We start from the raw sequence: 15,426 nt of genomic DNA on the forward strand, positions 1-15,426 counted from the left end.
TCAAGGCAAATAAAACAATAAACTTAGTTAAGAGAGATAAACAAGGAAATAAAAGTATTCATAAAAACATCAAAGAAAATGGAATAACAATAATTAATATATTTGAGGAATTCATTTGGAGAAGGAAGAAAGGAGAGGTAGAATGAGGTAAATAACATAAAAGAGGCACAAAAGAGTTTTTACAATGGAGGGAAGGATGGGGGACCACTTGAACCTTATTCGTATCAGAATTTATTTATAGAGGGAATACCATACACATTTAGTTGGGTATAGAAATCTATCTTATTCTACAGGAAAGTAGGAGAGAAAGGAAATAAGAGAAGGGGTTTTGATATGAAGGAGGATAGATTGGGAGAAGTGTTGGTCAGAAACAAAACACATTTGAGGATAGGCAGAATGAAAGGTGAAAGAGACTAGGATAAACAAGAATAAAACAGGATGGGGGAAATACACGGCATTTCTTTAATATAGGCAGCATTTTTCAAATATATATATATATATATATATATATATATATATATATATATATATATATATATATATATATAAATGAGTCAAATGTATAAAAATACAAATCATTCCTCAACTGGTAAATGGTCAAAGAATATGAACAAGCAATTTTCAGACAAAGTAATCAGTTATCTATAATCATGTGGAAAAATGTTCCAAGTAACTATTAATTAGAGAAATGCAATTAAAACAATTCTCAGGTACCACTTTATACCTATCAGATTGGCTATTATAACAGAAAAGGAAAATGGCAAATATTGGAGAGGATATGGGAAAATTGAAACACCAATGTAATATAATAGTTGAAGGGGCTACGAATTGATTCAACTATTCTGGAGAGCAATTTGGGACTATTACCAAAGGGTTATAAAAACAGTATATACCCTTTGACCCAGCTATACCACTACTTGGTCTGTATCCCAAAGAGATAGAAATTTAAAAGGGACCTATAGGTATCATGAGTATCAAAGAGGCCCTTTGTGACTTAATCCTGAATATGTATATACGTATCCTTTTTCTGTTTTCTGTCAGTTTATTGCTTAGTGATGAAATGCCTTTTATCTGGCTACTGATCCAGACCTTAGTGTACATAAATAAGGCTCTAACAAATAAACTAAGTTCTTCTGAACTCTTCCTGGAAACTTTTGAATGAAGATAGACTATGGAACTCTGGATAAAGTGAAAGGTATAACCTGGAGCAGTGAAAAGCCGTGCTATGACTTCCTTATCTCTATTCCCTGGTTGGCTCATCAATAACCTTTGCATTTTTTTCTTTGATATACTCAGGAAATATCCTCTTATAAAAATATAACTGATGTCTATTGGTTACATAATATTGAGGAGATATTAACAGGTAATTGATATTGTAAGATAAACTCTGGAAGAGAGCATATAGATGATAGTACTAGAAAAAGACCCTTTAGCCTCACAAAGTTACCCATATGGAGAAATAAGAATCATTCTTCAATAAATAAATGGGCAAAGGATATGAATAGGTATTTCTCAAGGGAAGAAATTCAAGCCTTCAACAGACACATGAAAAAATGCTCTAAATCACTAATGATAATGGAAGTGACACTTAAAACAGCTCTGAGGGTCTACCTAAAATATAGCATATTGGCAAAGATGACAAAAAAGGAAAATCACATTTTTTCAGCAGCTCTAGGAGAACAGAAATGATGATACACTTGGTTGAACTGTGAATTGAAACAGCCCTTCTGGAAACCAGTTTGGGATTATAGGAATTAAGTAACTAAACTGTGTGCTCTTTGACTCAGTAATATCATTACTAGGCATGACCTTAATGATATCAAATATAAAGAAAAGGATCTAGAGACACAAAACTAGTAGTAGTAGCACTTTTTATTATAGCAAACATTTGGGAGTCCATCTATTGGGCAATGGATGAACAAACTATGGTACATGCATTTAATGTAATTTTATTGCACTGTCAGAAATGAAGAAAAGGATGGAGTCCAAGAAAGCTGGAAGTGTTTGAATGAACTGATGCAAAATGAAATGAACACCACCAGATGAAGAATCTATATAACTACTACTATAGTGTAATGGAAAGGAATGTGAAAAAGTTAAGGATTCTAATCCATGAAGTGTTCAACCATGACTTAAGTGGATCTAAGATGAATCTATTATATAAATCCCACAAAGCATATGTGTTTAATTCGTAGGATTCTATTAATGAGGAGTTCCAATTCTCCTAGAAAAACACATTCATATACGAAACTTTATCTCATCTTAGTTAGCTACACCTTGAGGTCATTTGGTCTGTGCTTCATAATCAAAAGTGCCACCATATTAGCTTAGCTGACAATATTTCAGACATCAAACAAAGGAAGAGTTGACTCATGTTTGGAGCTGAGAAAGGGGCCAAGGCTTGGATTCATTGGCGAAGACTCTTCATTTTTGTAGAATTTTAGAGAAGGCAAAGATAAGTGACTTGATTAAAAAATCCCAAAGTCAGGGCCAATAACAGCTATTATCCAGATTTTTATTGCATTCTTTTGAATGTAGTGAATGAGGGGAAGAGATTTTGAATAAAAGGCCCCTAAGCAATGGATACTCCAAATGGGGCTCCATTTTATTTAGCCCAAACTGCAGTGTCTCTTATGGATTCTATCATATGTAAACAAGAGAAGTATGTGCAGTTAGAGTTCTTCCATCCCTAAATGGCTCTTATCCTTCCCTGACCTGTAGCACATTTTTGCCCTGTGAAGCTCTGTCCTAGAAGTCTTATAGAATAGAATATGTTTTATTGGTAAATTCCTTCTTTGTTTATTTGTCTGCCTGATCTGCCTTAGACCCCAGCCTGTTCCATTGACGGAGATATTGTTAAGGAGAGCGTGGCAGGCTACATGCAGAATAGCTCAGTGCCGTAAGTACAGGCTTTTATACACTTGGGAGTTTGAGTGCTCTTCTTCTAGCTTGGCAATAATAGTAAGAGTTCACATTCATATTTCTGTTGTTCGGTTGTTCAGTTGTGCCAAACTCTTGTGACCTCCTAGAACACAACTTTCTTGGCAAGGGGACTGAAGTGAGTTGCCATTTCTTCATGCATTTTATTTTATTTGACCTTCACAGGAATCCTGTGAATAATATACTATAATCACCTTTATTTTTCATATGAAGAAATGATTCGGAAAATGTCACTAACTTGCCTAGACTCACACAGCTAGAAAACTTATGAGTCAGGATTAGAACCTCAGTCTTCCTGACTGAGTCCAGTGACCTCTCATTTGTTATCTCCTGGTAGGTGATCGAATGCAGGAATTCTTAACTTTTGGGGCTCACAGACCCTTTGGGCACTCTGGTGAAGCCTATGGACCCCTTCTCAGAATAATATTTTTAAATACATAAAATACTTGGACTTACAAAGGAAATCAAAGGTTAGATGTATCAAAAATACATTTTTCCCCCCAATTCAGGTTCAGAGACTTTCTGAAATGGGTCTACAGATCCTCTGAAGAGCCCGTGGACTCCAGGTTAAGAACCTCTGATCAGGATTATCTTTTTATTCAGGCAGCCTGGACTGAACAGCAGGAAACACAGAACTTAGACTGGAAGACAGCAGGATGAGGAGTGGAGAAATTCATGGAAGACGGTGGGTGCGCTCGTGATTAGCTTTGGAAATCTTACCTGCATCCAGGCTGGAGGGTGATAGTGGGGTCAGTGGGAGAATCGTGTTGGTGTGCAGAGACCAAACTAGTTTCTCTTTAGTACCAGTCCCTGCAGCCCAGAAGGTGCCACTAAAGAGGAGGTTCAGGACTCTTATGAAGACAGGTTTAATCTTAGGATTCTGACCCTAAAGAAGGAGAGAACCCATTCATGCTTTGGTTTTGCCTTTACACTAGATTGTTAGGGAAATCTCTAAAATAAAGCTTAGTTATGGCCAACCTCTTGGGAGTTCTCAAAAGTGGGTTATGGGTTCATTTCTGGAAAAAGTTCCCAGGGGCTCCTGGGTAATAGGATGGCAGTTTATTTCTTCTGCTACAGAGACTCAAGATACAGAAGACCCTACGTAGGTTCCCATTAAGAAATAAAGGAAAAAACAACACTTCACGTGGCCAATTATGTTTATTCTGCTCCTTGTCTTTCTCCCCCTCCTGTAGAAGGTCAGGACTTTCTTGGGTTATTTACGAGTGCCACCTTTCCAGCTCAGCCAGGTGTGGGTTTCTTTCGTTTTTCAGCGACAAGATCCTCGTGGCAATCATTCTCTCTTTTCCTAGGAAGGACGCTATCAAGGAAGTCAACCTGTAGGTAGGACAAGCTTCCTGGCTTGAAAAGTGAGATGAACGAGCTCTATCTAACTCTCTAGGACAGCGGACAAACTTTCAGCCTTTTAGGATCTCCTTGATCTTATGGTCCTCGATGTGATTCTGACTACATTGTTGGCATAAGCAAGTGCTTTGGAGAGCTTAGAGCTTGGTCAGACATTGACGACACCAAGGTCAGCTCCTGCATCCCAGGCCATCACCTGTGTCCTGACTTTTGTCTTGTCCCTGGACTTCCATGACTTTGGAAAGAGAGAGTGAGAGGCGGCTAGGTGGCACAGTGGATAGAAAGCCACATCTGGAGATGGGAGGTTCTAGGTTAAAATCTGGTCTAGAAACCTCCTAACTGTATGACCCTGGGCAAGTCACTTAGCCCCATTTGCCTAGTCCTTAGCACCCTTCTACCTTGGCACAGAACTGGTACTTAGTATTGATTCCAAATTGGAAGCTAAGGGTTTAAAAAGAAGAAGAAAATAGGGGCAACTAATTGACAGAGTTGTTGGGGAACCAGCCCTAAAATAGCAGCAGGAGTTCCTGGGTTCAGATGATGGCCTCAGACACTGCCTAACTGTGTGACCCTGGGCAAGTCACTTAACCCTATTGCCTAGCCCTTACTGCTTTTCTGCCTTATAATTAATATGTCATGATATTGATTCTAAGACAGAAAGTAAGGATTTTAAAGAAGGAGAAAAAGAGAGAGAGAGAGAGAGAGAGAGAGAGAGAGAGAGAGAGAGAGAGAGAGAGAGACTGGCAACTTTCTGCAATTCTGTCTCTTTTAAATCTAATTCATGGGTGAGTCAAGATAACCCAGTAATTTTATTAGTCCTCTGAAAAAAAAAGAATTAACAACAATAACAACAATGAGGTGCATTGCTAAGTACCAGTATTTTAAGACTGCAATATCCATACTGAATAGATCACCTTTAATACAACAATATAATAGATATTAGAATTTAAGCAATCAGCAATGCTAAAATATCTCAAGGCAACTGGGCTGACTTTTAAAGGAAAGTATTGGAAGGCTTTCTAATTGTAATTAGAATGAAAATATTTAATTAATATGAAAACATATGATGAGAGAAAATTCTAGTTTTTTTTCCTCCAGTGAATTTGTACCAGACAAGGGTATCCTAAATGGAGACATTTCAGTGAGAACCTCTCCAATGGGTCCTTGCAAAAGCATGGATTCACCAGATATAAATACATGCCCAATGAACTCGCATGGTATGAAGTGTCCCCAGAATTCCACTCCACCATTTCAGTTTTTAGATTGGGTACTTCAGGTCCAAGGTACTCTGTGGTTCTGTATAATTGAAAATCTGTTACCCTAAAAAAGAACTACATTTCCAGGGATGTTATATTTTAGGAGAGTTATTAATGATCATTAGAAATAGGGATACAAAATAAAAACCACGTGCCCATGGCTGATCAGTCTATTTAAAACACCTGCCTTACCACCACCAAGCTTGCTGTCATCAAGCCAGAGAGAGAGAGAGAGAATGCCCACCCATTCAATTTATTCCATGTCTACAGGAAGTACGTAATGACAGGAAGTCGGTGGGCTCCCGGGAAATGTAGTTCTTTTTTAGGGTTAACATTTTCAATTATACATTTCTATCCCTCTAAAACTCAAATTCATTATTCCCCTCCTAGGATTTTTGCTTTACAAGTTTGCTCAAGGCAAAGAATGGGGTCTGCTCCCCCACAAGTACATGTAGCATTGTGGGAAAAAATGGACATACACATGGAGTCCACAAGTGAGAATATATACTTACAGGGAACACATGGGCCAAGATAACTCCTATGCCTGGTATCACAGGACTGTCCAGTGTCTCCTTGTGATATCCACAATATACTTCTTGTCAAGCATTTCTATGGAGAGATTCACGGCTCTGGACCCCCTAGACTCCAACTTCAGACTTAACTGATATTGGGCTTTGGGTAAAGCTATAAACTGTACTTTTTTTTTCAACAACCTTTACCTTAAGTGACTTGCCCAGATTTGAGTGACTGAGGCTAGATTTGAACCTAGGACCTCCCATCTCTAAGCCTGATTCTTTATCCACTGAGCCACCTGGCTACCCCCAGACCACACATTCTAAACAAACTGGACCTCACATATTTGCATCACTGGGAGCCTACTTGTTTTGCTACCTTGGAGCCAGCTGTACAGGATTTCAGTTCCAGGCATCTGGCTTTTTCACCTCTCACTACTTTTGATTTAATTATAAGACTGGACTATGTGCTTCTTGCTGCAAAGTGGAACTGCCAAAAAAAAATGTCCTCCTTCTTTTGTATTCTGCTAGAAGCGCTCCTAAAAGCTCCCTGTCTTCACTCTTTCTGTAGCTTTATTCTTAGCCCTCTTTCCTAGGAATTGATTGTCAATTTTTAAAGGCCACCAGAGGCATTCAACCAGCCAAGAACCAAAAATTCCTTCCGTCCCTTGTTATTTGTATTCAGTGGCCTATAATTCCTCTAGAATGGTGGGAGAATTCACTTTGTTATATAGGAAAATGTTTTAATTTGACAAAAAATTGCACCAACTCCTTTATATATTATTGTAGAAACTCCATCATCTAGGCCTTGTCCATGTGTAAACTGAACAAATTTTTCCCTAAAAGGCAGGGAAGCTGTCCTTGCAACTTGATTGATCCAAGGAAGTAGGGTGCAAGTTGTACTGGTACAATGTTTTAATCACCTAGAGCAGTGATGGTGAATATTTTTGAGACTGAGTGCCCAAACTGCAACCCTCACATGGCATATGAACCGCCTTCCTAGACGTGTGGAGAGGGAGAGGGGATCAGTACCCTCTGCAATTCTGGCACGTGTGCCATAGGTTCGCCAACATGGACCTAGGGTATATACTAGGTATGTGTGGGTATAATATATATGTGTGTGTGTACACACACAATATATGTGTATAAGTGCATATATATATATATATATATATATATATATATACACCTACATACATACACATAAAATATATATAGCCACATGTATATAGAGAAAGTTAGATGGCTCAGTGCATACAACACTGGTCCTAGAGTCAGGAAGAACTGAATTCCAATCCAATCACAGACATGAACTGTCAAGGCACTTAATCTCTGTTTGCTTTAATTCATTGGAGAAGGGGATGACAATATCTCAGTATCTTTACCAAGAAAACTCTCCAAATAGGGTCAAGAAGAGCCAGAGATGACAGTGACCAAACAGTAACACAAACACATGGAACAAGATACACACATACACATATATGCAATATAATTAGGGTAATATGTAGCTATGCACATGTTACTTATATACATATATGACCTTACTTTCCCCAATCTCCTTTCCATCAGACCTTGTGTGTACATTAAGGCTTTCTCTGTCATTATCAGTTCTTCTTCTGCCTCTGCAAGGAGTGTGTAGGTCAGAGCAGTTCCCATGTTCCTCTCTAAATGTATCTGATATTTTTGAGTGACCCAGTAGGTCAGGCAGTTCATAGAGTACCAATTGGGTGGCCATGGCTTATCTTGTGATCTTCCATCTCTTTGACATCTTTTTCAATGTCACAGTAGGACATGGAATCGAACCCCTGTGCCCATGTGAGCTAAAAGATATGGGGCCATCCTTCTGTCTTGGTTGGCTCAGAGGACTAAAGGCTCAAACTGTTGACAACATTTTCCGATTGTTTGAGTTAAAATGCAGCCTTGAAAAGTTCCAGCTGTTTTCTAATGCTTGACTGGTGGAAAATAATGGGCAAATCAGGAAAGGTGGCTTCTTTCAGATGAGTAAACTTGATGTCTCCTACATGCCTATCTTTGTTGAATATCATTTTCCTAATTTGCTGAGATAAATCTTCTTTTGTTAAATGTTGAATGACCTACAAGTGTCCCATTTTGTTCTACTATTCAACTTATACTACTCAGGGCTCTGCCCTAAGTCAGGCCCAGTCTAGGATATCATTGTTAATATGATTATTTTAAAATTCTGTATCCACTTATAAAATCAGGGTACTCCTATGAATTTCTAGTTTGAAGAAATCAGATTTTTCAAGAAACTTTTACCCCATCTATACTGATGTTTGTTATGGGATAACTGTCATGATTTGAGAAGATTTCCCACCTAAAGAATTATAGGCATCCCAATAAAGTTTAAAAGTTTATTAGTAAGATTGATGGCCAGGAGGCAGCTCCCCAGTGGGAGTCTGCCTGCCTAAAGTAACAAAAAGTGAGGTTTTTACTGGTTTTATGGGAGGACTGAGTACTTGACAACAAGGGGGAAGGAGATATGTGACTTATAGGTGGCTTTTGAGGGGGAGGGCTGGAGACAGTGACTTCAGTGACTTTGGGAAGAGCTTGAGCTTGACAGGTATCCTCAAAGATGGGTAGCTTTGGGGAGGGAGGGCACCTAAGGTTAACATTGTGACTGGCAAGGTAAGGTGACTGGGGGAAATAGTTGTTTTTTTCTGGAGATATGCAGTTCTCAGAAGGGTGGAACACCCATGCCATCTTTATCTATTTATCAGCGGCCATCAGGAATAGTCTTCTTTGGCCAGACTAGTTTAGGGTTGTAAGGGGTAAAATTAGGGGTTATTGACTGATTATATTATACTAGTGGTCACCAGGGATTAATTCAATCCCAATAAATTACTCAAGTCAATTTGGGATTTTTATGGTGGTTTTAATTACAATAGAAGGAAGAAATTAAGAAGAAGAAGGAGAGAGAGAGAGAGAGAGAGAGAGAGAGAGAGAGAGAGAGAGAGAGAGAGAGAGAGAGAGAGAGAGAGAGAGAGAGAGAGAGAGAGAGAGAGAGAGAGAGAGATGCAAAATATATAGAGAGGTCTTTACATCACTTCCTGCATCTCACATGTACCAATGGTAGCTTAAGCTTAACTTGTGACAGACCAGGGGATCTGTCAGTTATTTTTGATTTGTCACTTGCTAGCACAGGTTGGTTATAGGCCATCCTCCTCAACACTTAATCTTTAAGTAGGGGTGTATACACTCCTTGGTTGCTAAATTTCTAAGACTAAGAAAAATGGAGAAAATTTAAAATTGACAGGGTAAATATTCATTTTCCCCCTGAAACTTCTGGGCTTTTTGCATCTTGCTTCATGTTGGTTGAGCCATACTAATAAAATAATGATGATGCAAACAATAATAATACATGGCATTTATAATATTGTAAGGTTTGAAAAACACTTTACAAATATTATCTCATTTTCCCTCATAATAACCCTGGAAAGTAAGCCAAGGACTACTAAGTGTTTGAGGCTGGATATTAACTGAAGGCAATCTTCCTGACTCCAAATCTAGCATTTTAACCACTGTGCCTTTAACCACTAATAGCTGTCCATAATATAGACTTAAGCTAGACCTACACTATTATATTGCAAGGATATGATTAATAATCAATGGTCTATACAAGTGGCATTTAATAATTAACAATAAAGCAAAGATGTAGATTAATCCTACCTAAAGAAACAATAACATAGAAATAGTATTTCAACTTAAAAAGCAGAAAAAAATTTTTTTTTTAATTCTCACAGGAGATCCTGATCTTAGCAATGTTAATTAAAGTGAATTTGAAGTGTTGAGGGTTTTTTCACCATAATCCTTAGCCCCTCACCTTCCTACTTACATATTGTGGCGATGGGTTTCCTTCTCCATTCTTGAGCCTCCAAAAAGAGACAATACTTTCAGCAAAACTTTTGTTCGGCCACTTCAGATTCTTCATGACCCCACTTGGAATTTTCTTGGCAAAGAGATAACTGGAGTGGTTTGTCATTTCCTTCTCCAGCTCATTTTACAAGTGAGTAAACTGAAGCAAGACAGGGTTAAATGATTTGCACAAGAACATATAGCTAGTAACTGACTGAGGTCACATTTGAATTCAGATCTATCCTGATTGCTATGCCATCTACCTGCCCCAATAGACGTATTATAAAATATTAAGGAATATTATAACTACTGTAGTCTGAAGTCCTTGGTTTCACCCAAATTTAAAAAATAACAATACCCTAATCTGTTTTCCTTGAATAACTAATTTTTCTTTTCTCTTTTTGTTTCTCTTCAGTTTTCCTTTGTTTGACTTAATCAAATTCCAGGACAAATCCTGATTCCTTGAAGGTAAGATTAGATAGAAGGGATGTCCCTTTGTTAATCGAAGGAAATGTCCCATAATTTATCAAGAACTAAATTAAGAAAGGCAGCCCTTTTGTTTACCCTTCAGGATCCAAAAGCTAGAACCTTTAGTTTTCTAGGAAGACAGATCATCTTAAAGGTTTGGCTTCAGCTATATTTATATTTAGTAAATTTTAAAAACTCTTATCTTTATTTTGCTGTAGAAAATTGTCTTTTGTTTCATGATGACTGTAAAAATGTAAATAGATATTGCTTGGGTCAGAGAGAATTCCAATTGGCAGGGAATTTCTCTCCAAATGTTATACTAATAGATTATCTCAGAAAGACTTGGGTTAAAACATAGAGGAAAGAGTTTTCCTCCCATGTCACTGTTTATAAGGACAAAGTAAATATTTAAAATAAAGAAAGGTAAGCAAACTTCCCCACCCTGCCCACAGGAAAAAGCTTCAGACATCTATGAAGGAGCTCACTGGGAGAAAGGAGAGAGTAGATTATGCCTTGGGCTCCATGGTGGGGAGGATGGGAGAGAGAGGGTGGTTTTCAGTACCACAGCTTCTGCTCAGGATATCTCGTAACCCAATTAGACAAACGCTTTCATTTCTAGGATCCTGGCCCTTTTCTTTGTAGTGGTTGCCACTCCTCCATTGCCCAATAGCTTATGAGGTGGGTCCCATCAGGAGCTGTTTTCCTCTTTGAATTTGTCTCCTGGATTCAGAGAATTAACTTTTAAGGTCACCGTATTGCCTATCATCCTTCATCCTCTTCCATCATTTCCTTTATGATTCATTCATGGGACTAATTTACACCTCATAAAGAGATAACGTGATGTGGCCAAATCTTTTATAGTTAGTTTAATACTTCATTGGCAGCCTTTTTGGTGTGTGATGAGATCCTGAGCTTTCAAGGACTAACTACGCTCTAATAACTGAAATGCCCATCTTAGCACTTCCAGCCATGATGCTTCGCTCATCTGTGAAATGTCCATCACTTCTGGACAAAATGGAGAGTGGCCCTTATGCAGGGCGGAAATCTCACCTCTAAGAAAAGCCAAGGTCCAGGCCACTCAGTCAAAATTTGCCATTACAACAGAGGGGAAGAATTCAGATAATCCTGGATACAGTCCAGAATAATCCAGGCCCTTCGGATTCTCTCTAGTTCAATAGGTCCTAGCAGCAGCAGCAGCCTCAGCAAGCATCCTAAGAGACTGAAGGTTGCCAACTTTCTCTGCCATTCCCCAGAAACCTTGTCATCCTGGAAGCTCATTCTAGCCTCCAGCCCTGAACCTCCACACCCTGGAATTGTGGGCAGTCCCTGTGGCCTCTCCCTCTGATTGGACAGCTCCTCCCAGAACCTCTGTTTAAGAGGGATGTCCAGGACACATTCCATCTAGGCTGAATCCTGGACTTTCTTTACCATATCATCCCCCTCCATCTCCTTCTGGGGGTATCATATGTTCCTTCACTCACCACAACACAAGCTTCTGACCCAATATCTTTTCCCCCTTTATTTTATTCCAGTGTCAGATTTATACCTAAATTTTCCAGGATTACACAATTCATGTTGCCTCCTTCCCTTCCTCCCTCCTCCCTCCAGGAGCTGGTAAGCAATTCCACTGGGTTATACATGCATCATCCCTCAAACCCTTTTTCCATCTTATTCATGTCTGTAAGATAGTAATCTTATAAGACCCAAACCCCAAATCATACACCCAAATAAACAAGTGACGAGTCATGTTTTCTCTATTTCTACTCCAACAGTTCGTTCTCTAGATGTGTATAGCATTCTTTTTCATGAGTCCTTCAAAATGGCCCTGTATTGCTGTTAGTAGCAAAGTCTATCCCATTTGATCGTTCCACAATATTTTATTTACTGCATACAATATTCTCCTGTTTCTGCTTATTTTACTCTGCATCAAGTCATATAGGTCTTTCTAGCTCCTTCTGAAATCATCTAGTTCATTATTCCTTTGATCACAATACTATTCCATCACCAACATGTACCACAACTTATTCAGCCATTCCCCAATTGAAGGGCATCCCCTCGTTTCCAATTTTTGGCCACCACAAAGAGCGCAGCTATGAATATTTTTATGCAACAGGTCCATCACCATTTAAAAAAATCTCTTTGGGATACAGACCTAGTACTGGTATTGCTGGATCAAAGGAGAGGCACTCTTTTATAGCCCTTGGGCATCATTTCAAATTGCCTTCCAGAAAGGTTGGACCAATTCACAATGCCACCAGCAATACTTGTATTCCAATTTTGCCACATCCTCTCCAACATTTATTATTTTCCTTTACTGTCATATTGGACAATCTGCTAGGTATGAGGTGGTATCTCAGAGTTGGTTTTTTTATTTGCATTTCTCTAATCAGGAAGGATTTAGATAATTTTTCATATGATTATTGATAGCTTTAATCTCTTCCCCTGAAAACTGCCTATTCATTTGTCAATTGAGAAATGACTTGGTTTCTTATAAATTTGCCTTAGTTCTTTATATATTTGAGAATTTAAACCTTTATCAGAGAAATTTGTTATGCATTTCTACTTCCCTCTGCCAGTTTGTTGTTTCCCTTCTAATCTTGGTTGCATTGGTGTTGGGCCGTTCTTTTGCCCTAGTGATTATTAATAAAGCTTTGAAAATGTAATAGTTATTGAATATGAATTTAAAAACCCACAATTGTAGGTACTGAGCTACAGCATAGTGGCCAGTAGAGTGGGCAGTAGGGCTGACCTCACAGAGAGGTGCTCCAGACCCTGCAGTGGGCAGTGATGGGTGCAAAGAGAGAAGGGAGTATTCCTTTCAGTACTCAGAAACACCTTTAAACTACTCCAAAGGCTGAGGCTTCCAGTCCTAGCCCTGACATCTTCTCTTTTCTGATAGCCCAGAGGCCCTCGAGGATCCAAGATGGCGCACTACAATGACTTTGCCTTTTGATGTGGATCATGGCCTGCCCCAGAAGTGCCTGAGATTACTTGTCCTGTGGCCGGGATGTTCCTGCTACTGGGGCTTTCATGACTACTTACATTAGAGATCCACCTCGACCTGCTCCTGCCATCCTCTAGTAAATGGAAGACCCAGGACTCAGACCTTCCAAAGCAGGGATGCTCCTCATCCTCTTATCTGTCACCCTGGAACTTCACTCCTTCAGGGAACCATTAAATGGTTTGCATTTTTTTTTGCTATCTTTGTTTATTTACATTTAAAAAAAACAACTTTTTACTTGTGTTGATTAGGCTATTGTTAAAGGAACTTTTCTTGGTAAGTTAATGAACTAAGAGCATCTCATTTCATTCCAGACTTGAGGCTGAATTCATCTAGTCATGGCTGGGTCCTTCTCAAATGCCTACTAGGTGCAAGATCCTAGTGAACGTTGTGCTGAAATAAGTGGCTCAGTGGATAGAGAGCCAGTGGACAGAGTTGGGAGGGCTTGGGTTCAAATTTGACCTCAGGGCCTTCTAGGCTACCTGACTCTTGGCCAAGTCACTTAATGTCTCTTGCCTCGCCCTGGCCCTTCCCACTCTTCTGCCTTAGAACGGAAGCTAATACCAGTTCTAAGGCAGAAGGTAAGATACTTTCAAAGAAAAAAAGAACATTATTCTGATTCAGTGACCCCAGCCGTTCTACTTGTCAATCAGTGTCGGGGCAGGTGTCAGCCAGGCTTCCGTTTTTGTACTATTGGCTATCCAGCACCTAGCGAGCAGGACAGCCTCTACCTGTGAGCCCCAAGTAGATGTCCATCCGCCTTATCTGTAATCTAATTTTCTTAGGACAAGACATCGGAGAGGAGCTGAGAGGTGATGACCATCCCCTGCTGCTGCTGTGCGTCTGTCTTAATTGTTTTTATCTCATTGCAAAAGTTTCACAATAACAGCCGACTCCATCGGGAAGCTCTGGCGGATGGATCTCTAGTGATACGTCTCTCAGTGTGCTGCTGCCTTGATTTAAAAAGAAAACAAAACTCCTTAGAATTCTCTTTTTCCCCGAGCTTTGCCTCATTAATTGGGGGGAAGCTCAGACGAAGACTTTTCTTTTTAACAATCCTGCTCACCTTTTGGGATATCAGTGTGAAATGGGTCTTGCCTCTAAGGAGCTTGCAATCAGAAGAGAAGGATAAAACATGATCCCGCTCGCTAGTTTTTAATCTCTCCCCATGTACTCTCTTCCTCCTGCAGACAATAAGTGTACTCGTGTCTCTGTGACCTGCATTCTTAAACATTTCTAAAAAAAAAATGCTCCTCACTTGATCCTAGCTATCTTCCTCCTTGTTGTTGCATCCTTAAGAAAGCCTTCTGTGCTTGGTGTTTAGACTTTGTGGACTCTCATTCTCTTCTAAACTCTCTGGGGTACGTCTTTTGAACCCATTTAAGTGGAATGACTCCTTTGCCCTCCCCTCCCTTCCACTTCCCCTTCCTTCCCTTCCCTTCCCTTCCCTTCCCTTCCCTTCCCTTCCCTTCCCTTCCCTTCCCTTCCCTTCCCTTCCCTTCCCTTCCCTTCCCTTCCCTTCCCTTCCCTTCCCTTCCCTTCCCTTCCCTTCCCTTCCCTCCCCTCCCCCTTCCCTTCCCTCCCCTCCCCCTTCCCTTCCCCTTCCCCTTCTCCTTCCCCTTCCCCTCCCCTCTTCCTATCTCTAGGCTGGCTTCCAATCCACAGAGCCATCTAGCTGGCCCTAAAACACTCTTTTCAAAATTACCAATGACTTCTTTTTATTTTTTTTTAACTCTTACCTTTCATCTTGGAATCAATACTGTGTATTGGCTCCAAAGCAGAAGAGTGGTAAGGGCTAGGCAATGGGGGTCAAGTGACTTGCCCAGGGTCACACAGCTAGGAAGTGTCTGAGGTCAAATTTGAACCCAGGACCTCCCGTCTCTAGGCCTGGCTCTCAATCTACTGAGCTACCCAGCTGCCCCCCCCCCCCCCCCATGATGTGTTAATTGCCAAAAATCTAATGAGTTTTTCTCAGTCTTTCTTGACCTCTCTGGGTTTTCCTGTTACTCCTACC

This window comes from Monodelphis domestica, chromosome 7 (assembly GCF_027887165.1).
Source record: "Monodelphis domestica isolate mMonDom1 chromosome 7, mMonDom1.pri, whole genome shotgun sequence".
NCBI classification, from domain to species: Eukaryota; Metazoa; Chordata; class Mammalia; order Didelphimorphia; family Didelphidae; genus Monodelphis; species Monodelphis domestica.